Source organism: Epinephelus fuscoguttatus, linkage group LG20 (genome assembly GCF_011397635.1).
Source record: "Epinephelus fuscoguttatus linkage group LG20, E.fuscoguttatus.final_Chr_v1".
Lineage (NCBI taxonomy): Eukaryota > Metazoa > Chordata > Actinopteri > Perciformes > Serranidae > Epinephelus > Epinephelus fuscoguttatus.
Genome location: NC_064771.1, coordinates 29,172,379 through 29,196,938, shown reverse-complemented (window position 1 = coordinate 29,196,938; position 24,560 = coordinate 29,172,379). Strand labels below are relative to the sequence as shown.

The 24,560-nt window shown below is 42.2% G+C and overlaps 1 protein-coding gene and 1 long non-coding RNA gene across 3 annotated transcripts in view; one reads left to right on the top strand and one right to left on the bottom strand.

Annotated features, from left to right (window-relative positions):
* The window catches only part of rpl38 (ribosomal protein L38), a 1,062,689-nt gene that overhangs the window by 961,348 nt on the left and 76,781 nt on the right, over positions 1-24,560 (top strand). The gene's annotated exons all lie outside the window — the stretch shown is intronic.
* LOC125880574 (uncharacterized) overlaps positions 1-24,560 on the bottom strand; it is a 159,339-nt gene that overhangs the window by 65,080 nt on the left and 69,699 nt on the right. Inside the window, exon 2 of the long non-coding RNA XR_007448088.1 lies at positions 18,960-19,010. This is a non-coding gene — a long non-coding RNA (uncharacterized LOC125880574). The remainder of the gene's footprint in view (positions 1-18,959; positions 19,011-24,560) is intronic.

Here is a 24,560-nt window from a genome sequence, read left to right as displayed (position 1 = left end):
TTATTTAGAAATTCGGTGTCACCGTCAAACAGCTGCTGGTAGATGGCAAGTGACAAAGACGAAGATGTTGAGGATAACATTACTTACAAAGGAATAAATCAGCAGTGTGGAAATATTTTGGATTTCTAAGAAAATACTGGTCAACAGATTAAGCACATCCTGTATGTTAACAATGTTACTGTGAGACAAAAACACAACGTACCTGCCTGGCCAGGCATCTCACTCCGTTAACTTCTGGCTACAGCAACATTAGCTGCTCTGTTTCAACAATGTTAGGCTGAAAAAACGTGCAAAAAATCAACTGTGCTGCTCTGTCGTAAGGTTCATGGACTTTAACCAACAGTGAGTAAGAAAATGTATTAATGACAATCTGTTAAGTCATAAGAAGAAAAGCCTGCTAGCCGCTAGGCTAATTTATGTAATGTAAAAACGCTTCAGCATATAACTGGTCACTCGCAAAAGAAATTTGTTTTGTTCATGGACCTTGGGAATTAATATTGAGCCGACTTTTATCCTTCTGGTAAATTATTTTTGTTAATCCATGTTTTATGGCTGTTGGGAGAAGTTTGCCTTCAGGACATTAAATTAAATCTAAATTTTATTTGAATAGCTGCATTGGAAATATCTTTTGAGATATTTGTCGTAAAGGATTTGCAGACCATTGTGCTCTGTTTTTATGTACGTTTAACACAGCCTCCCAACTTTTTTGGAATCAGGGCTGTTATAGGAAAACGCCCAAACTAACTTTTACTCACAGACAGTGTACATGCTTGAATAATCTAAGTTGTCATGAAACAGGATGACGAACCAACAAGAGCAAACGGACATTCCTATCTTCACTTCAGACTCCATAGAACCTGCAGGCTGCAGGACCTGTGGATGTCCTTATTGTCGTTAAGCAAACACTTTAATTAAAACAATGTGCCTCAGTATGTTTGCTTTCAAGACCTAATTTGTTTCTATTCTCTGAAGCTTAAATTATTAATTCATGCCCACTTAACTAATACGTTTACCATGGCTCTGTCACCTCCTGACACAAATCCTGTGCTCACGATTCTAATAAAGTGCAGCAGGCTAGGCGCCGAGCAGCAGTATCATTTTTGTGCTTAGGCAGGGAGAACTGTTGAACAGATCCGCCTCGAGTAAAAACTCAAGGTTGGTGAGCAGTGTTTCTGTGTCTAATGTGCTTAGTAATACTCTCCGGCTGTCACTGGGAGAGAAGGGGAGCGGAGTTTGTCATCATGCGGACTCAGCTGGTAGATACAGCGGGCTCTTTCAGGGCTCGTGTCCAACCTATTCTTGGGAGTTTCTTCCCACACATTGTCCTCTACAAACATCCTGTCATTCCCCATCTGGAAAAAAACTACCATAATTGCACAAATCAGAACTCGCTGTGTTTGGCAAGCTGAAACACTTATCATATCATCCTGTCAGTCTTCATCTGCTTGTCCCCATCCCACTTCTGCACAGCTCTCCTATATGCCGTCTCTGTATCGTGACCACTGGCTCTGCTGGGACACTGCAGGGTCTGTGACATCTTTTAATATCCAAGTGGAGTTTTGTGGAGAAGGGAGGAGTGTGTGTGTGTGTATGGGGGGGGGGGCAGACAGGTCGGAGAGAGAGAATTCATTATTCAGACCCTTCTGCGGCCTGCTCCAACGACCGTCTTGCACATTCCATCTCTCAGCCTGTGAAATAGAGCCCCTGCCTGTCCTGCACATCGACTGTGACCCCATTATGCTGCCACATATACAACCCTCTGATGAGAGCTGCTGCTCAGGCTCTGCCATTCTAAAGAGAAAAAAAACTCCTGTTACAATTTACCATCTTATACACACACACACACACACGCGCGCACACACACACCTACACACCACCTGAACATTCCTATTGGTACACCCACACACACTGATTCACACACATACAGTACAAAGCCACCTGCTTACCTTTCTATTCTTTGTCCCAGGCCTCATTGCTCATGCTAGATGAGATTCCAGACGTATATATAGACACTGTTTGTTTTTTTTCCCCAACAGTCTGCATCAGGAGAGAGGGCACAGGCAATATGTAACATACCACACTCCACACTCAGCCCAAAAGTTAAAGACATGCAGACAGTGTGGAAAAAAAGAGAAGATGAATGTGCTTTAGTTGCCTATGGAGACATTTTACAATGCAAGCACGTTGTTTCCCTTCACTCTCACTATGTCTCTCCAGGATGATGGTGTCCATCCTCTCCTACAGCAGGAGACACCCAGGAAACCAAACTAGTGTATAAGTAGTGAATTAGATGCAGCATGCATTCTTTAACACTGATTTGCTGATACATATTCTGGGTCTGCTGGCTGTGGACTCCTCTAACCTCGTCTTCCTGGTGAATGTAGTTAACATCAGCATGGAAATCCTCCTGTTTACCAACAACGTATACCAAACATTTGGCACAAAATATGCCAGATATGTTGGTGAGAAACCACATACAAGGTGACTGCAGTGGACAGAGAGGCAAAGCTTACTTCATATGAAACTATGTCAATGCAGGATGTATTAAGTATCCCTCATCAGCTGCAGGGATCATGGAAGAGACTCTGCACACTTGTTTTTTTTTATCTCTATAGAAAATTAGAGGTGGAACCCCTCCAGGATTTTGCGATGTTGCATTCTCACCAGGGATTTAGCCAGTCCCTGTAAATTCTGCACAACCTTGCAAATTTGTCCAATCTCTGCAACTTACATGCAAATTTGATGTTTAAAATGGGTAAAGTCTCATTTCATTTCACTGTATTGATTGGCTGAGTCCCTCCTTGCCCCACTTTTTCTCTGTTTATCATGAGACTACTGCAGCAGGAGAGTGAGCTCCACATCTGGGACAAATTCACACACAGTGACAGGGCTAACTATTAGCATCACAAAGCTAACCTTACCCAATAGTCATTAATGGGTTTAATTACAGGCTGGAGCACTTGTCAGATACACATGCGGTTGATCATCTGTGATCAGCTGCTGATCTATCTTCACCATGGTGCAGCAGCCATGGCCGGGCTGATTGCAGTGTTTTGGGCTGGAGTGTAGAACAAGATGTTATATTTAATAACTGGAGCATGCACAGTCCACAGGTTTGCTATGTGTACAGTAGGGCTGTCAACGAATATTCTAAATTCAAATTTAAATTCGAATTTGAAAAAAAAATGGACCTTTGAATGTGAAAATTGACATTTGATTGTGGAGAGAAAAAAAAAACACCACCGCAGCTGTCCTCTTTGCGAGTGGGAGGTGGGAGCGGCCACGGAGCCGGTGTGGATGACACAATCGGTTAAAATGGGCGCCGAAAGGAAACTGGCTTCGCTCCTCGGCGCTTCGAGGCTATTCAAATGTTGAAATAAAAATACCTAAAAGTAGTTATGTTTCCTTGTATTAATACATGTACAAGTATGTTTCCTTGTATTAGTTTGCCCTCTTGTGGACATAATGTGAAGAAAAAAAAATTCAAATGGTTCGAACCTATGAGTTATTTTTAGAAGGAATATTTGAACGTAATTTTTGAGCAATTTTGACAGCCCTAGTGTACAGTCCTTGTCGTCACAAACTTAGGGCTGCACGCAGATGTCTGCGTAGCGGTCCGCATCAGCCCTCGTGGACATGGGCAGATGATGACATTCACGTCAAGAGAAACTATAAATTGACCTTAAGGCTGTCTGTTCACACCTGGCATTAGACTGCATCTACACGTGCCTTGAGTAACCACTTGTGATTAGATCTCACTTCCCCTTTCTCTATTCAAGTTAACACGTAGCCTACATAATTTCATTCACCTTCAAAAGAGACTGCTGCTGCAGGAGTGTGAGCTCCATGCAGTTGGTAAGCTTCCACCTGCACACACACAGTGTTACGTAAGGGTAAGTAATGTCTATCCCAAAAAAGTCGAGCCATTTTGGTGTTGGTGTGAGTTTGTTAGGACGATTTAACATCTGCTGCTGCTGTTAGCTCATGCTAACTTGAGTAGATGTTGAACTGACCATTTGCCAGGAGTAGAGCGGCTTTAGAGACTGTTCTTCAGCACGGCATCGACACTGTGTAACTGCAGCAACAGAAAGTTTTATTATGCGTTGGAGAGTCGGATAAACAGGACGTCAGCTGATCAGGCGGCACGGACACAGATCTAATTTGCAAGACCCACTTCAGAACAGAACCGCCACATGCAGTAACACACCTGGCCTGCCACATGCAATATGACCAATTAGTCTGCAACCTGCACCGGCACAAGATCCACAGCCCGACAAGACACCACAAATCCAACAATAACCATGTGCTGTTAAAATAATTTGGTTTGACGGCATGTTGAGAGTGATTATTTCAAGACATCTCATACACGTGAAAGTAAAATATGTTAAAATGAAGGTAACTCAGGAAATACAACTTAAATAAAAATATTTTTTGCTTATTCGTACAATGTTGCCTGTAGCAACACCCCTGATTGAAGTAGATCTCAAGATGCATTATGGAAGCACTGGGTGCATTCATACTCGTATTTTAAGCCGTTCACTTACGATCCGATGGCCATGATGAAAATGCCACCTTCTGTCTTCTCCTAAACCTTAAAGAAATACCTCTGTTCTTTAAAAGACACTGAAATGCCACTTCATTAGTAACCAACAGCTTTTTCAGCTTTTTTAAAAGGAAGAGAAGGTGGCAGCATGCAGTGCAAACTAAGTTCATGTGAACACAATTAAAAGCTCAATTACACAGGTGTTTTGCGTTCATATCAAAAGTTCTAAACTGATTAAAAGTTCATTAGCAAAAGCTGTTTATGATCAGTGACCTTCCCTTGGCTGCTATTTATCTTTTATCGGGAGGAGAGTAGAGGAGAAAAGTGTTTTTTAAAAGGTGAATATGTAATGTCATCAAGTACATCTCTACTAGAATTGAGAGAGAAAAGAAAAGCTCTCGAAATATTTCATTTTTGAAGTACTGTGGCTGTCACTGTGAAAAGATTGCAGACCCCTGATGTAACATAATATCACGACTATCAGATAAAAACAAGCATTCAGTTTAGCTTCATTTAAAAAAGAAAAGTCCAATGACCCTCTAGTAATGGGAGAGCACACACTTGGCTTAAGCAAAGTTTTGTGGATAAAAACATCAATTAATGTAAAAGGATAATTATGCTTAAGAACTCTGGTATTAATTGGTTTTGCAAAGAAATAAAAAAGGTGAGGGAAATACAAAATACATTTAAGAAGTGAAAGATAGTTGATTATTGAGTCTCATTCCCAGGTCAAGAAATACAGACTGTCAGGGATGGTGATTCAGTTCGACTACCAATTCAAAGGGTTGGTATTAAACGACCTCGAAATGAAACTCAACAATCAATTTTCTTTCTCCTTATTTTCATACACCAAATTCAAAGGCCTGGTCACATCAGAAGGTGTCACAGTAAGATTTATTGGTGTATTTTCATAACATAGGGAGTACTAGCAGGGCTAGATGTTGTAACACTGTAGCTGGCAAACTAACCACAATTTTGCTAGTGAGTTGTGAACGTGATAGCACCAAACCCCCAGGAAAAACACCGGACATTGAAGCCAGTCTGACATAGTGGCCAAACTGTGGAATTACAACTTTTCGGTCCATCGCATGATGCCACTGGGCCCTAAAAGACTTTTTCCCATAGACTTACATTGTTAAAGAGATGTCTACAAATCAGTGGGTAAATTTTGAACGTGTTTCAACTCAACAACTATTTCTTGATTCCACATATTTACGTGTTTCGTGTAGAAACAGGAAGTTAAGGAGGGACTTGTCATGGTAGCCAAGAGGAATGTATTGGCTCGTCTGATATTGCAAGGTAAGCTGGAGCTGGCTGAGCTAAAATGACTGCAGCTAGTGCTGCCTGTGCTAATGGTGCTAACACCGCTAACAACAGCAACACTGCTAACTGAGCAAACACTGTTAAGGTTCAATATGCAGGATTAAGACGTATATATTGGCAGAAATTAACCATTATAACTATGCTTTCTTTAGTGTATAATCACCAGAAAATAAGAATCGTTGTGTTTTCGTTACCTTAGACGTTTATATCTACATAGGGAGCGTGTCCTCATCTTCGGAAATCTCCATGTTGCACTGCTGTGTTTCTACAGTAGCCCAGAATGGATAAACCAAACACTGGCTCAAGATAGGTCCATTCATATCTTCTTGTTAGCCATGATAGTTACTACCCCCTCCACGAAACTGCTTCATTCAGCGTTTTTACCATTTTAATTACAATTAACTAGGTCTGTTTATTTTGGGAAGGAAGACACCTCTGCGGAGAATTCAGCTCCCAGTAAAAACCTCCTGAACATCTGGATTTGATGTCATCAGAGAAAAAAGATGAGGATACGTTAGCATGAGCTGGGCTAGCAACCCATCTTCTACATGCCAAACAGCGCTGCTTCATTCAGTATTTATACTGGTCTAATTAAATCTATAGGTCCATTTGTTTTGGAGAGGCTCACAGTAAAAACTCCTGAACGTCTGGATCAGAAATAAGGAGAGCACACACTGAGTTACCCGAGAAAACAGATGATGCAGTCCCACCATCATGTGTCGGGAAGAGGTTGTCAGCAGTAATCTTGTGGTTAGCACAACCACAAATACAGCAATGACCCAAAACTGCAAGTGAGTCAGTAAATGGCAGAACTTATAGTCATGGGGAAGGGACATAAAAATTTGGAGGAAGCGTTTCATTGGACACAAAATTAACGCAGTGCAGTATGAGTCATAAGAAATTACAAACTCTAAAACAGTATTAGGAATACCTACAAAACACTGTCATTGTTGGGTCAGATACTGGTGTACAGGTGACGATCAGCACAAGTCATAGCCTACATGAAAAAAGTGAAACATCAATTGTGATTTCATCATGAGGTCTTCAATGAAGAATAACTCAAAGTGCGACAATACATTCGCTCATAGAATCCTGTCTCATAAAAATTCCCCTTCTGAAGAGTAGTTTATACTCCAGCAGAGGAGGGTTAAATAAATGTGGAAGGTGCAACACAACTAATGGGCTATGATAGCATCCTCCATTTTGGATTCTTGTCTCCAAAGGTTGGCACTGTCAGCTCAGCTTGCTATTGTTGAACGGCACCAATTTGCGTATGAGTTTTCACCACATTTTGTCAGTTTAAAAGCTGTTGTAACTGGGCCTTAAAACACAACATTTAAACAAAGAAAGTGCCATACTTAGGCTTTGTTTACACTGACAGTCTAGCTAAATATCTTTTTTTTTCCCATGCAACTTGAGAGCTGAAATTACCTTAATTGCTCACAGACGTTACTGCACACAGTTTGAACACATTTTCTTCATTTCGGTGGCAACACCTGAGCAACTGTCTCCATTTGGTGGGGCCCAGGCGGCGCAGATGAGACATGTGGAATACTAAACAGCGCTTTTTTGCCTCTCGAGGCTTAATCTATGGAGCTGTCAGGGCGGGGAAGGTTGCAGCAACTGGTCCGAAGAGGGAGCAAATTTATCTGACTCTCGCACAGATACACACACACACACTGCTGCATCTGTCTGTTACCACACACTACTTTGCCACCTGCATACTTGCAAGATACACAGGTGGTAGTGAGGCAGGGGGAGACAGTCATCGCTCCTCCTGCTCCCTTGGTCACAGTTTAAGATACACTACAGCCATATTGAGATGGATGCTGGCCAGAATCTTAAGCGTGAAATGAAACTACAAACAACCACACAGATGAGATAGAAAAAGGAGAATGGTGTGTGTGTGTGTGTGTGTGTGTGTGTGTGTGTGTGTGTGTGCGCGTATGTGTGTAAACCTAAGATTGTTTCTCTCTCAGTTGTGATCTATATATGCATCTCCACTGAGTCTGAATGTGACTCTAAATACAAACATCCTCTCCCTTCTCGCATTGTCAACTGTTTTTCCCTGAGGGTTTGTTCTCTGATCACTGCCAGAAGTGGGTCTTGGTACACCTTCATTAGAAATGCATATTATGCACAAGGTAAGCACTGCGAAACAAAAACAGGCTAAATTCAGTATCATTCAACATTCAGAATTCAGCCAGCCGGTCTGGTCCTTCCAGACACCGCTCTTATGTGTTCAGAATACTTCCTGTGTCTCTACCTAGAGAAATTGATCACCACCGAGCAGGTTTATCAAGTAAAAATGTTTGTTTACCAAGAAGATCGTGTTAAAAATAAACATGTTTAACTCAGGGCACAAGAGATTCAGCTCCGTTCCTGCTGAGAAATAATGAAGAAATTTACAGACTGAATTCCAACAGTAATGAATTTGTTGTTTCACGTACAGATCTGATGAGATGGATATCCTGAAGAAATTTTATGATGGGATTTTTGTTAGTTGAGGGGCGAAGTAAAAAAGAAAAAAAGATCAACACTAGGTCACTGGGCAATTTAAATGGCAGTAATTGAAACCGAAATTTGAGAGGTGGCAATAATCCCAAATTGACTAAGGCTCAGAGGGCACATTGTGTTTCATGTGACTGCATGTTAACCAGTAGGGGGAAAAAATCAAATACGCAATTAAATACGAAACACATCAATTCAGTCTTGCTCTAAAATGCCTTTCAAAATGTTATTCAACCATGCATAGTACAGACTGTAAGGGGTGGCAGTAAGTCCATGTGTACCGTATATTTCCAAATAGTCGCCCGGTGGCAAATAGCCGCCCGCCGGGGGTTGACCCCATTTTGCATATTAAACACCGGTCCGATTAAACGCCCAGGCGATCATTTCCTCATCCATTGCCTCATGGCTGTCCCTCCTTGAGGGACTGTTTGCACTTTTACGCACGGGTCGGTGGTGAAGTGGTGCACATGACTCGTGCTACGGACGGACGGACGGACGGACGGACAGACAGACAGCCACGTATCTAAAACAGGTAATACATCTGGCTACATCTTTCCCACATCAAATATCCGTGATGGCCTTGACCCACGTGTGTAAAGGCGCACACAATTCCGTGTCCTCTCACTGCGGATGCTGTGATTTGATGGCCCGGTACTCACTGTAGCCCACTCTTATAAGACCCAACAATAATAATAATAATAATAATAATAAGTTACTGTGGACCTATATGCCATGCCTTTTAACAAATTTACCAGAAGAGTTCACTGAAAAACAGGTAATGTCAGCCTGAATTACTCACATGCGTCTCCAGTAAAAATCGCTGACATGCATGGGGAATACAGCTTCTACAGGCTCGCCATAGCTTACTGTCAGGACTCAGGGACCAGAATTCGGGATGGCGGACCGTCGGGATGGCGATATTTCGGTGTGGTGGCCTGTAACTGTTGGTTAAATGGCCTGTTCGGTTGGTATTCGGATAACTGGGGCTTTACTGGTATAATGCCATAGCACCACCCAGCAGTGAAACCCGTGTACACGAAAAAAATGACCCACTCTAAATGTTTAGGGATTTTTGTACACGAACTCACCCCTACATTATACAGTATTTTTGCACCAATAACATACTGGACAGGAACTGTAACCAAATAACGGCCTGGTGCAAAAAAAAAAAAAGCTGTGGGTCGCCTGGGGTCAAAATCAATTTTGTGAAATAAACGCCCGGGCTACTATTTGGAAAAATACGGTACTTGGAAACCAGAAGGCTGCTGGTTCCAAGAACAGAGTGTGGACCGGTAGCTGGAGAGGCGCCAGTTTGCCTCCTGGGCCTTGAGCTAGACATCGAATCTCCGACTGCTTGTGTGTGTGTAATTCGTAAAAAATAAGAGTGAAAACACTGGTGGCATTTTCAGTTTGGGTATGACTGATCCGAGTATGATTGCCCCCCACCCCCACACCAGTTAGGTACACAGTAGAAATGTCATCTCCTACCCAAGCCACTTGCGTCATCATCTAAATGACAGCTGTTTATATTTATACTACAGTTAAGAAAAGCGCGCTTATCGCAAGATTCCCAGTCCATACAGTGGAGTCAAGCTTCACATGCCAGCTATTTGCGTTCTTTTCGAGAAGACAAATACATGGATTGAGGAGCTGTGCCCAGGTACAGTACAAAGTGTTCAAAGTAATCATGCAAGGACTCAAGTGTACTCTGATCCAAGACTGGGTCTCTTGGGCCGTATTCAGAAAGCTTCCCTGTACAAGAGTTGCTCCTAGTGACATAATTCTGACATTTTCTTAGAATTTCCCCTTACAGTCAAGACTAGGTCCTTATATAGATAAGTTACTGACAAAACATCTTAGACCTTAAAAGAGCTCCTACAGTGAAAATCTGTTAGGAGCAGGGAGGAGGACTTTTACGTTTTTGGGATTAACGGGCTGTTAAAGACATGGGGGTTTGGTCCAATGGAACATTATTGAGACTAACGACGACTTCTTAAACTTCCACGATGGTGTAGTGCAGGTCAAAAGTTTGTAATTGGGTGTGCCTTCTTGCCCTGCTATAATATGTAATCTTATTTATAAACAAATGTACAGGCTCTGTCTCAGAAAATAGTATCATTCAGGCCTTGGCCAACCACAAGCTGAGCTCAGTCAGGTTTTCGCCTAGACTGTGGGGCCACTGGCACTCCAGCTTGTTTGTGGGTGCAGTTTATTGAATATTGTCCATTTTTATGAACTTGTATAGTGTAATGTTTAAGGTTCAGCTATTGTTAGCTGCTTTGCCCGTTTGCCGCAGTCAATAACAAACTAGCAAGCTAAGAATGGAAATAAATTATCAGTCTGCACTTCCTTGTTGCCACCAGTGACCCCACAGTGTGACGGGGAGCCACAGCTGTCCTCACTGTGACAAACTGGTCTGGACATGCCCCGTCTACAGATGATGGGGCACATTTCACTGTTCACACACTGTTACCAGACGGTCTGCAGAACACATCGGCAGGCTGTATGTAAACCCACTGTAGTAAGTATCAGTTTATCAAGGAGGAAGAAATTAAAGACAACAATCTTATTCAAACCGAACCACATGGGTTTCCACACAGTCACAGCTGAAATAACCGAGCAGCAGCTGCTCCTGCAAAATTCATGTATTCTGCATATGCTGTGTTGTTTTCAGTGTGAAAATGATATGTTGTGTCTTGGGGGCTTAACCGTAAGGAATGTGCAAAAGCTGTAGCGAATAATAATTGCTGTAGGTGACGTATGGAGGAGTTTAGTGGTTTGTGTCCGTGAACCCCTCTGCTGTTTGATATGAGCATGGCATAGAGGCATATCGGTTCATAGTTGAGTGACAGCATACGGCGATCTCATGTTTGCAGAACATGTCAGACTGCAGCTGTAAATCCAGTGAGACTCCCCATGTGTGCTGCACTGCTTCGGTTATATAGTCAATAGAAGAAAGAGGTTCAGTCAATCAAATCCAAACTGTCAGAGTCCCTCCAGAGCTCTACAGATGGAAGCTTGGCTTGTTGATTGGATCGATTAAGTAAACATACAGTGCTCCTTGCTGGGAACAAAAGCAAGAAGGCACATTAACATCTTATGGGACAGCAATATATGCTACATCAGTGGCACCTCAGTTATACCGCGGAGGCGTGGATAAAACTCCTCATAAAATCAAGTGACTGTTTAATGAGAGTTGTATGGCAAGCCGGCTGCTGTAAAACCAGGGGATTTTACAACTTTTTTTTTAATTCATACCACAGCAACACATCTCAGAGATCTATATCTCCCCTTTAATTTATTTAGTTTTTTTCCCCCTGGCTCAAACAGAAAAATCATAAAACCAGCTTTATTAGCTCAACAATCTTTTCACTTACATGACAGTTAAGTCTTCCAGCGCAGCATGAGACTGTTAGCTCTCCACTGCAAGTCTAGACAGTTCTGAAACAGCTACATCTTTAATGCTAATCACTAGTGTTTGTTCGCTGTCTCCCAGTCCCTGAGCTTCAGTGCAAGTGACAGCCCATTTGAACAGCATGACTCATCGGCATACCATAATGAGAGCGCCAGTGCAAGACGCTCGCCGGTTACGGGGCCAGCTCTGATGCAGACACTGTGATATGTACAGAAAGTCTCCCTGAGCTGCTGCGCCCATAGCATCCCACCCTGGTGGCTGCTTTTCACCTTTTCCCAGCAGGTGCCCGTCTCATTCCCACCTCTGACGCCTTGTCCCTGGGCTCCTGCCCCGAATCCTCCAGAGAGCTGGAGAAAAAGGCAGGCAGAGCTGTGACAGTCCAAAGTGTTAATTAATAGATTCCCTCACGTATCAGTGAGTTGGCAGACTTGATAATCTTCTGCTGCAAGAAAGGATTGGAGAGCACAGCAGAGGGAGGGTGGCTCAATAACTCAGCTCTCCTCAGTCCCCTTACTGTAGTCATCCCTCTTTCTTTACAATTCATTGTTTGTCATTTCCCAGCACATGAACGCACAGTTGCTCATTCATTCACCCCCCCTCTTTTATCCATTTCCAGTTGTCACCTCACATACCCTTATGCTAACGCAGCCCCCTCCTCCATTACCTGATGTGTCGCAGTGACAGCACCACAGTGGGAGCGGTGTGATAAATGCAGGGCCACGCTTTGAATATCATCTATAAAGCACGCTAACTGAAGACATCAGTCTTCTTGTTTGTTCATTCCCTTACTCATGCGCAGTCTCGCCTTCTCCCCCATCCTCCCGCTCCCTCTTGTCCCACGCTCGCTCCTCTGTCATCGTGTCAAATCCGCTTGCTCTCTTTGCTGTCACCACCCGATTCTTTATGGGTCGCTGTGTTGTCCAGGCTCCACAGGTGGCGGGCCAGACTCCATCTTAATGAGCGGTGATGTCGACTTTCTAAAAAGGGGTGATTTAATGAGTACTTATAATCTCTCTTTTCTCCATAACAGTCCTTTGGTGATATGTTTAAATTATGTTACTATATGTGTGACCACTGTTGTGTGTGTACTGCATTAAATTGCATGATGGGGTTAATTTACAGGGGTTACACATAGCAGCTATATTTTCTGCTCACTGCTTAACATTCATGAATGCATTTTACATATTCCTTGAATATAGTTGCAGCTAGGTGGAATTTACAGTCACCATATGAATACCACATATTGTGAATCCATATATTAGCGCTGGATGTAAAATAGCTTTCCAAGAATCAGGGACCAAATGCACAAGAATCCATTTGTGTCTTAGCTTTAACTGCAATCATCTGAGTGCTTTTTCCAGCATAAAGCCCCATTTACCCCTCCAGCCAATTCCCTGAAAGCATTCAAAATCAATTAATCAGAGTAATGGAATTGTTCTGTTGGTCTGTTTAACTCTTCCTTCCTAAAGGTCAGCGGTGCCCTGGAGGCTGTAGACAATGTGTTATACAGTCAAAAGTGTGCAGGAAACTTCTTGTCTGACCAGTGATGAAAAACTCTCCCAGCAGCAGTCATACAGTGTGCTTTCTGTGTCCACCACTGAGGTCAAAACGTTCATGGCCTTCTGTCCAGATGGAAATGTGATAGTTTTAGCGAGCGAATAAAAGTCCTTAAGTACTAAAAAGATGTAAAGAGCAGCAGATAGGAGGGACGCTGAAAGCCTGAGCAACGAGGGAGCTGAACATAACACACAGCAGCCACCATTTTATCCGTCATCAGCCTCATAGTTTAAGTTACAGCAGGACGTAAAGCAGATAGCAGGGTCTTTATATTGGAGATTTAAATTACACAGTCCCTGCTAAGATGATTCTGCTTAATCGAATGATCTACTTAGGCGAACTCATTTGGGACTCCTGTGTGCTCTTTTTATTGCAATCAGAGCTATCCAAACAAGGGTGTTTGTTGAGGCTGAAGACATCCCGTGGCACACGTCTTTTTCTGTTTCAGAATGTCACAGCTGTGTGCACAAAGGTGGTAGGAGTTCAACGCTTCAGTCAGTATGCAGAACATTATCGAGATGTGTCGATCAGAATACAGAAGAAAAATTAAACAACAGCTCTTAAACTGGTGACAATAAGAAGACAGCACTACAAATGAAACTACTACAGAGGCCATTAGCAGGGCAGCAAGTGGATTAAAGAGATGCAGCGTAAGGTTTGAGGTCGCCACACAGCGACAAACTGCAACATGGGCAGGATGGGAGACATTAGGCACAGAGGGCTGCCTGCTTAACATAAAGTCTGTAGTGGCAATACATCAGCTTACATTTAACATTTGTTAGCATTGGTGCATTTTACAGTATAAATTAGATGATTAAACTATTACAACACTAGTGACAAGACTAAGAATTCACACCATGCTAGCAGCTCTGTAAGGCTACTTATACAGGCACAATTATAATACAACAACAACACTAACATGTTGATGTTTTACAGATGAAATGTTTAACATATCTGTGATGCTGTTAGCATGTCACACTGCTGGTTCAATTAGCAATAAACACAAAATATGGCTGGAGATGAAGGGAATGTAATTAGTTTTGCAGGTATTTAGTCATAATCCAAAGTACGGGACAAATTAAAAAAGACGACCTGATAACAGTGCTAAATGAACAATCAAAGTAACACTTCACACTCCAAATGATTATCTGTGTATAAATTACTTGCGCCGTGTTATGATGAATTCATGAGGAAGACTTTTTTTTGGGAGATCCAAAAATGTGAAAATTCTTAATGAATTGAAGCCACAGGGGTCCACATTTATCAACAGCAAAACTACATCAAAACATCTGTTCACAAACTCTCACACAACTCATGCAGTATAATCCGGGCCTCATGTATCCAGTCGTATGCTCAGTACTTTCCAAACACATGAATTTTCCCCTAAAACCTCACTATCTAAAATTGAAAAAGTAAAACTTATCAATGAACTCTTCAAAGCCAGACTCTATTGACAAAAACAGTAATTTTACCTCACTTAACCTGTGAGCTGTTGGTCTGCTGCTGCCTCAATACTTAAGTGAATCCAAACTAACTGTTTGATTAATTGTGTGACTTTGTTGTCTTAAACAAACTACCGACCAAGGCAGTAGTAGACCAGCAGCACTGTATTCAATTGACCTTTCGCTATCATATTTTTGGAGAAATTAAAGAGTGATTCCAGAGAGAAGCAGACAGAGGGGTGTACAGTCTGTGTTTGAAGGATATATCCAGGATGTCAAACTGACTCAGCAGCAACAACAGGTTAAAAAGACAAAGATAGTTAGAAGCTAAAGCTGAACTATAGGCTACAGATCACAGTGTAAAAGTGAACCACCACATCACTGCTGATCGCCACACAAGACAATGAATATAAAGGGAAACTTTGCTGATATTGAACCAGCTGTGTGGCATCACAGTGTGTGCAGATGAACCGTGTTTGGTTTTGCCTCTGTGCTGCTGCCAGCACTCGGACCTCCTCCTGTGGACGGGCAGGGATCTCCTTGGTAAGTCAAACACACTCATGTGATGCCACAGAGCTGGTTGACTATCAGCAAAGTTTCCCTGCTCCCTTCACTGGTTCCTGTACAGCAGGGTCGGTCTTTGTTTCACTGTTATAATCATTAAAAAGCAGAAGCAGCATGTGTATACATTCAGTAGGCTATATCTTCACTAGCTAGCTAGCTAACCCTACACTTTTCAGGGTTTGATTTTGGAACAGGGAAGAAACGTATATCTTTTTCCAACCTCTCCAGGTAACGAGTATCATTAATACACGACGTGCCCCAGGCACAACATTTAGCTCCAAATCCACAAAACCAGCCTGAAAATTAAGAATTTTTACTCCAAACTATTAATAAGAACCTCATGGTGATGCTTGAGAAAAAGCCAGGGTTCACCAAAGTCAAGTGGCCCCCTTCACTGAGAACTGTGATAGTCTGTCCAAATTCCATGGCAAGCTATATGGTACTTGCTCAGATATTTTAGAGTGGCTGACTAACCAGCAGCTTGACACTGCCAACCTTAGAGCCAAGCAGCTACGACGGCTGAATGTAAGTAGAGTATCACCCTATACTCCAATCTGTTTCACCTACACTCTAAGATGATAGTATTTGGACATTATATATTTTAAGAGACATTTTCAAGCGCTATAATTCAGCACTAATATATTAAAATAGGAAACCTGATCTGAATGCAGTGAGCCTTCAGCCTGCTTTTTTTCTGTTCCACTCTCCCAGTCTGACAGACTCATGATGAACTCTCATGCTGAATTGATTACAGCAGCTGTTTGATTGTTGGCCGTCCATCTGCTCCGCCCTCTAAATTGTAACCCCTCCAAGAAACGGTGGCTCGCTTCTCTCACATCCCCGTCCCCTTCTGTGCCACTTCCATCAACAGCCTTATTCAATTCCCCTGGAGCACATGAAATCAAATTTGCACAGAGTTCTGAGCTTTGCCCCCGTTGATTTTTAGTGCGGGACAAATTATGTCTGCTTTTTCAGAGAATAATGTGAACCCAATTACTTTTTATACTTGTGAGTGATTGCAAAAAAAAAAGAGAGCTGAAAACATACTTTCCTTTTTCTGATTCAACATAGTTGCTTGTTTGGTTTTACCGAACAGTTTGGAACACATTTGATGTCTTGCGTTCAATGTTAGCGTCTGCATTGTTCTGTTTTCCAGCTGTTACAGTATGTGTCTCTGGGTGAAGGCTCACTGAATATAAAGAGATAACAAGGTGGGTGGTTTAAGCATAAAGTCAAAGCCCAGGTTTTGTATATCAAACAGTGTATACACTAGTTATGGAATTCAGCTTTTTGTATTTTCCCTGTGCTATCCTGTAGATATTTACAGGTGCAACACCCATTATTCTTTGCTCTCAAAAGAGATTTTTATCTTTTCATGTGGTCAGGTTGCTAGTAATTATCATGCTCTTCTCCTTGTGTGCTCAGACAGATCTTTCAACAACAGGAAAAATAGTGACCTCCTGTGAACTTCTTGCTAGGTAATAGCTTCAATTTGTGTTTCCCTGTGCGTAATCTTTATATTGTTCAGTAATGGGCTTGGCCTTTGCTGCCTGCATCACATAATGCAGAAGCTGTGGCTTCGTGAAATGAAAAGAAACAAGACATAAAAAGAAGATATACATAGCTAGATTGGCATGAATCAGAGGGAAATGGTGGATGATGCCAAATGTCTGGTACCTAAAAGAGCCAATTAGTTTGAAGACTGCCCTCTCTTCAATAGGAAATGCTGCTATGGGCATTTGTCAGTCTCTTCGTCAAGCTTTTCTTTGTCTCTCTCCATGGATTAATGCATGCTTTTGTGTTTCCTGCGGCAGGTGGTCATGTGGGCTCCACCTGCTGTTCTATGACACCGGGTGACAGCTACCCACGCTGCACTGCTACCACCGTGGACATCAGAACACAGAGGAATGGGCATATAGTATAACCATCATTATTCTGTGGCAAGTGCACTGGGAATCTTACACCTCGAGGAACATGCCAGAACATGCCTGTACAGCCCAGAAGTGTAAATAACATGACAGTAAAAGAGAAAGAGACGTCTCTGAATCGAAATCATCTGACACAAGTGGCACATTAATGTGTTGGCTCATGATAGGACATGTGTAACTGAAATAGATGATGCCAGTTCAATATCTCAGTATTTATGTCTCTGGATATAACTGTGTCACCTGGGTCAATTGGTATTTGTCTGCCCTGGCACAGTGGAGGTCACTCAGTGGAGAATTGTAAGGTTTAACATGCATTTTTCTACCCTGCCTTTGGGTTCCTTGTTTGAGCTTAAAGGAATACTTCTGGAAAAACTCTTACTGATATGATACCATACAGTACGGTACGATATACTTTATTGTCCCTGTAGGGAACTTTGTCTTGGACTCGGAAGGTACCTTACAAAAATAGTCCAGGAGAATGAAGCATACACCATAAAAATATAAAACACATACTACACATAACAGTAATTTATGTATTGCACGTAACACCAGCACACAACAGAGCACCATAAGTAAAACATCACACAACCCCTGAAGCATCAAACAACACTATTTAAAGTCTTAATTAATGTCTTGTATACTTTCTTGCCGAGAAGACAAGAAGATTAACGCCACTTTCGCATCTGTGTGGTAAATATGAGTCTGCCGCAAGTTAGCTTAGCTTAGCACACATGCTAAAAACAGGGCGAAACAGCTAGGCTGCCTCTGACCAACAGTAATGCAATCCACCTATCAGCACTCTCCATTGGTTGCCTGGCAACTTGTCATTTCTTAGTTATGTTTTTGATGGCACAGATATTTTTGACATCCTTTTAGCTAACCTCGATATAAAGAGAAAAGTGAAGCCAAAACACCTTGATAGCCCCCTGGTGACTGGTTGCAGAAAAGGTCATAAACCCCGCCCCCTCTATGTTAACGGATGGGACATGGACCAAACTAAAAAATTGAAGTTTACGTCAAATAAATGTTTCCTGGGGCGCCGGTGGCTTAGTGGCAGAGCAGGCGCCCCATGTACAAGGCTGCAGCAGCCCGGGTTCGAATCCAGCCTGTGGCCCTTTGCTGCTTGTCATCCCCCTCTCTCTCTCCCCCTTCACGCTTACCTGTCCTGTCCAATAAAGGCAAGAATGGCCAAAAAAAAAAAAGTTTCCTAAAGAGGAAATAAGTTTGGTTTAATTATTCGATGCTGTAAAAAGGGGGTGTGGCATCATGATTGACAGCTGTGTGTGTGTCTATCGGTACGCTCGTAATCCGTGGCACTGCTCGCCAATGGGTCGGACAGGTCAATGGGTGGGAACTCCATTTCCCAGCCAAACTGGATGGACACTCAGTCCAGAAACACTATAGTTTACAATGTCTGGGTATGGGAATTTAAACAGAGCATCAGGGTATGTAATGGGCTTGGGCTGTCAGTGCATATAGATCTGTGTTGTTTATTGTGATTAGTTTGTCTCAATACTGTAGCTTGACCACTGTAGGAAGCACAAGTAACAGAGTGCATACCCTTAACTCAAAGGTTGGCGCCTCAGTCTAAATCATTTAACACTGTATGACGTTAACGTCACACATTTTCATGGTTTTGGCATCATTTTAATTGAGAAAAATCACATTTTACTCACCAAGTTAATTGCTGAGTTCTGGAAACACGGCGGTGTCGCCAAAAACAAGTCCTATAGGGCAAAAACACAAGCAGTCACACAATCAGGCAGGTTTCTAAACAAACCCAGAGGTTAGGCAAACTTATTTGGAAAGAAACAATAATAGTGAAACTATTACCCAAAATATCTATGACAGCTTATAGACCTAGTTCAATACTATACTGAGTAGCAACGCAAGCACAGTTTTTCAGAACGAATTTAAGATACAGTTGCTCGTCTTGCACATTATTTTGATGGCTACAGTTTTTAATCTAATAAATCATCAGGAAAATGTGGAGAATTAATAAAAGATTTAAGGCCTGAGTTGTAATTAATGGAATTTTCTTGTAAAACCTGATTTCAAGAGCTGGTTGAAATGCCAAAGAGAGAAACTATCATCTTAGTATGCTTTAAATGGAAGAGCAAAAAGGAGAAGAAATACCATTCACCCTATGTAGTATGGTGTAAATTAAAGAGCCAAAGGAGGCAACTATAAGGATGTCTAAGTCACTGGTTAATCTTGTTAGCACAGTAGGGTACAATGCAGTGTGTGAGAACAGGATGTGGGCAAGAGTGTCTCAATGAGAGTAGAGCCTGTGTCATCTGTAACTCCACGCAACAGTAACAGTCAGCCATAGTCCACTCACTTGCACACTCCCTGGGGCGAGAACTCCTTAGAGAGAGAAAATTGGGAGGATAGCTATGACTGAGCTGCATAGCGGCAGCTCCACCTCAAACAGCCCATTCCAAACTCAATTACCACACATCTGCACCCCCGCCGCCAGCTCTGGCAATCCCAGGAAACTCTGGGATGGCTGGCCAAATAAAAAAAAAAGGGGGGAAAAAAAGAAGAGCTTTATCTTTGGCTGCTCAAGTAGCAGAACACCTAAGGCTTTGAGTCTGTTGAGCACTGGGACTGAGACTGCAAATGAGGTCTGTCACATCAGCATTTGCAGCTTTTCATAGCTCTAAAATGTCATAAATCCCGGGAGAATAGAGGAAACGCGAGGTTGATTTGAAAGGGAGATGCAGTTTAGGGATGGAAACATGAGCCCAGCAGGATGGTGCCGAATCCTGACATTTCCTCATCAGGAAGGATGAGGAACGGGCAAAGTAGCACTGAGTAAAATACTAACATTGAGTTGTTTTAAAGCAGTTTCTTTCCTCTCTACGGGCTGCACAGAAAACAAACAGGTGGCTTTATCATTGGCAAATATACAGGCTGTAACACAAGTGAAGATGGCATGTTGCGAGACTTTCCATCATATTGAATGTCTCCATTATTTAAATGACAGTTCTTCATATTAACCCGAGAAAAAATTGCACATTAGGTTTCCCTTTTTAGGAGGTGTCTGTGTGTCAGCATGCCTTCATTAATACAGTCAACAAGTGTTTGGGCACGGGGGGGTTGCTCTTGTCTCCCATGAAAGTTGGAACATTATGATGCCAGCCAGGGCTCTGTTTAATTACCTTCTCTCTTTCTGCCCCATTGATTTACATTGTGAGCCCTTTAATTATACAATTCATCACCTTTTAAACATGAAAAACGGTGTAAAATGCACGCTAATTAAACCTTGTCGAAAGGTTTTCACCAAGGGCTCAGTAAATCAAGCAAATGGGCTGTGTGAACGGCGTGTATGTACGTACGTATGTATGTATGTTGTTCGGTTGTAATTTTTTTCCAGTCTTTCTTCCATGTGTTGCCATCAATTCTACTTAATCCTCAGCAGCAAGCTGATGGAGGCTCACTGTCTTTGAAAGCAGGTGCCGTGAATTAATTTTAATGCCTTTGCTTGCTACAGCTTTTGTGTGTTTTGTTTTTATTCTGTCATAATGAGAGGAAGCTAATAGGGAGAGCACAGCTTCATCTCATCCAGCATCGATGGAGAGGGAGAATTGACTGGAAAAGTTATCTGATAATAGAAGTTAATGGATTCACACCCCTTTGTTTTATTGCCGGAGCTGCTTGCGTGTTTGTGTTCACAGCCATGCACATTTACCATCCTGAATTTTTTGTTGTCATATTACATTAAAAGGATAAAGCTAGTAATATTCCAATGTTTTTGTCATGTTGTCAAAAAAAATCCCATGAAAAGACTAAAGAATTGATGGCACTAGCAAGTATTGGCTGTGTAGCTGAAGCCTGATACTTTTTCGCTGGTCCATAGAGCTCCATTGTTATCCAACAACAATTACAGACGCGTCAATGAGTCACACTGTTGCACTGGGTGGCACGTCCCTTAATCATGATGAACATGGGCACTGTAGTTTACTTGGAGTCAATAACACATACACTGTCCGACTGCTGTGAATTCTCATTAGAGAAATTATGTGTTAATACGCAGCTGAAAACAGCCCCCAACAGCTGCACTATTAACTCTTAACTGAGTAATGTTTGCTTCAAAACTTCAGTGTCCAGAAGTTTCATACATTCCATAGTTGTAAAAAAAAAAATGAAACAATGTATTTGCGACCCATTTATAAAAATGTACATCTTCATTCGAAACAAATGGGCTTCGTATTGGTGGCACAGACACAATATAGAGGGTGGAAAGTACGAAATGTGTCCAGCTGAAGAGCTCCAGGCTCAGGTCCACCTAGCCCGTCTGACCCTTTCTGGTGCTGAGCCTGGAAAACTAAGTCTGAACTTTTGTCCGCCCAATCAACAGGATACATTAGCATGCGTTTATTAGTTTGAATAAGCCACACACCCAAAGGCAAATAAGACGGCAAATAGTAACAGTCACATTAAAAAAAATCGATTTTTCAAAAATAAAACGACTATTCGAAATTCGAAAATCGTGACCCATCCCTAGTAGAAATATAACGCTCCGTTTCTTTGACCAACAGGGCTCTCATTTTACTGTAGAGCATCAGATTGAATTTACAAATGCACCATGTCAGGTCAATCACTCTCTTTGACCGTGAGTGTTACTTGAATAAGTAAACACTGACCAACGGGACCAGACTGGCCGACCCGTATGCTCTTACTCAGTGGATGGATGATGTCACAGGAAGCTTTGTGGTCGATTACTATGCCAATCTTACATAGGAGGACGACACTTGAACGTTTTCCTCCAGTTTGTTTTGCTATCAAAGCTAACATTAGCATCAGCCCTAAATGGGCCTATATAATGGCATTAACATGATACAGTGTATAAATTATAAACACTTATTTATCAACGATAAGCATGAAGAAACAATAGCCTGTGCAATATAATACAGTGGCATGTAAGCAATATTTATCAATAAGAAAGTGCAATCAAAACATGACTTTCTATCTTAACACATGCAATGAATGTGTTATTTTCCACCATAGATTGTGAAGATGGAGCTGGGCCCCAGCCTGGAGCTCTGCAGAGGGACCCTATTGGAAAGTATTGTGAGACAGACTAATGCATAGCTGGTTTCATCTTTATATAGAAAAACATGAAATAACATCTACCACATTTTTTAGCTCTTTTTTTCAGAGCACTGAAGGGGAGCACTGAGTACACACCAACCATCTTCAACCCCCATTCATTTATAAATTATGCAATTTATTTCCACAAAATGCATGGTCTGTGGAGGCCCTAATGAAATACTGTCTCTAACACTCATACTTCAGGTGGTGAGAAACACTTTGTCTCTCAGATCCATTCACTGGTGAGGATGATGAAAGGCTGAGAGGGAGCGCTCGCCTCCCCTGTTGGAAATGATGGCTCGTTCTCCTTTCCTGAAACCTCGCACTGTCAACAGCTGTCACCAGTGCAGTGCACAGAAATGAAATAGTCGCGGGAACGACAAACAGTACAAAACTCATAACAGCGGCAGCTTGTGCCATTTTGTTAAGGCGCCTCGGCACGGAGGCTGCCGCACAAAGGGGAGATGTCTTCTTGACTGTAAGTCTGCGAGACTCAGTAGGAGCAGCCCTGTGCTTTGACACTGAGCGGCAGAGGTCAGCTGCTCAGCTGAGAGCATGTCTCGAAATGAAATCGTCATCTTTATATTCGTTCTTTGCCATCTGAAGACATATGGTACACTTACAATGTATGAGGGATTGCTGAATATATTGTTTAATGTAGGTGAGAGGTCTGAGCTCAGTGATGTGCCACTGTATAGAGAATGTCAATCAAGTAGAAGAATCACTACACAAGGACACACACACGCACACACACATACACACAATATCAACCAGGCTACTGCAGCGTCTTTAGTTTCAGTCAAGGAAAACAGAGGCCGACGGTGCTTTCACATAACCTTGCCATGGTGTGTAATAATTTCAGAAAAGTCTCCTGTATTGTTATGTTGTGCAGCTTGTATCCAAAGGCAAGTCATCAGTGGATTAATTTGAGTAACTGGCGAAATATTTGGTGTCGGCGGAGAACCGGGCGCTTTTTAAATGTCACCTTCTCTATATTCTGGGGATGCTGAGGCTTTTTAAATGGCACCGCATTAATGATCTGCGATTAAATGCTCAATATCAAATAGAGGCTGCTCCAATTAGTTTGTTCAGTTTTGCTGTTGTGTGGCCTTCAGTTTCCCTTCATGAAAAGCAACTTATAAAGACACACGTCGCGGTGGCGCACGTTGGCAGCTGTAGAGTTCTCCCAAGATGATATGTGCCATTTCCAGTGAACCCCTTGCTGGAACAAAGACTTCTTTTGTGTCTTTCCTCTCTTGATCCAACATCAGTGACCAAATTGAAATCCTCTCCTCTGTAGTGACCTGCAAATATCTGGGGACATGAGATAGGAGCGCTCACTGCCTTGAACAATGCCACAGAGTTAGGCTCTGATTCATGCTGAAAACGGATTAATTTCTCCACAAATTAACTGCTAATTCTCCCCTTATCTTTGCCCCAGACTCTCATTGAGTGAGTCGCCTTTCTCTCTTCCTGCTCTCTGTTTCTCTCTTGCTGGTGACTCTGACTTTGTGTGACTGGGTTTGGGCATGAGCTGTGACTGGCACTACCCTTTGGTCGTCTTTCCCATGAGCCTGTTCTGTAGGGCTCATGCAGCGACATGTCCCATATGTCCTCATTTCCTTTTCTGAGAGACGCCTATGAGTTAATTTGCCCCCTGAGCTGCTTAAGTATTTAATGACAGTGACCAATTCAATTAGATGTGTGAAGTGCATGCACACCCACAAACAGGGCGTACAATAAACGTAAATGTAGAACTCGGTATACAATGACAAGTGGTAATTTAGCATGTGGTGAGAAATGTGAGTGAGTGACCTTTGTTTTGTAAATATGACCACATTATTCTTTCATGTTGCATAGTGGCATTTCTTTTGTTTGTTTATATCACAACACAAGAGACTGACAACCACAAATCAAGGCCAAGCAAGCAGAATGGAAAAGGCCGAGGCTACTGTCTAACACCACAGTACGGGAGAGCGGGGTCTGTTGGGACATTTTTTGTATTAACATGCAATAACCTTCGATAACTAACAGACTATTTGGACAGTAATGAAAATAATTTGATCTCTGAACAGAAACAGGTGTCTACGAACAATTTATCATCTTGAAAAAAAGTCAAGAACAACAACTTTAGAGTTACCATCTAGCGGTAATATGCCTCTGCAAACAGTCACGTGGCA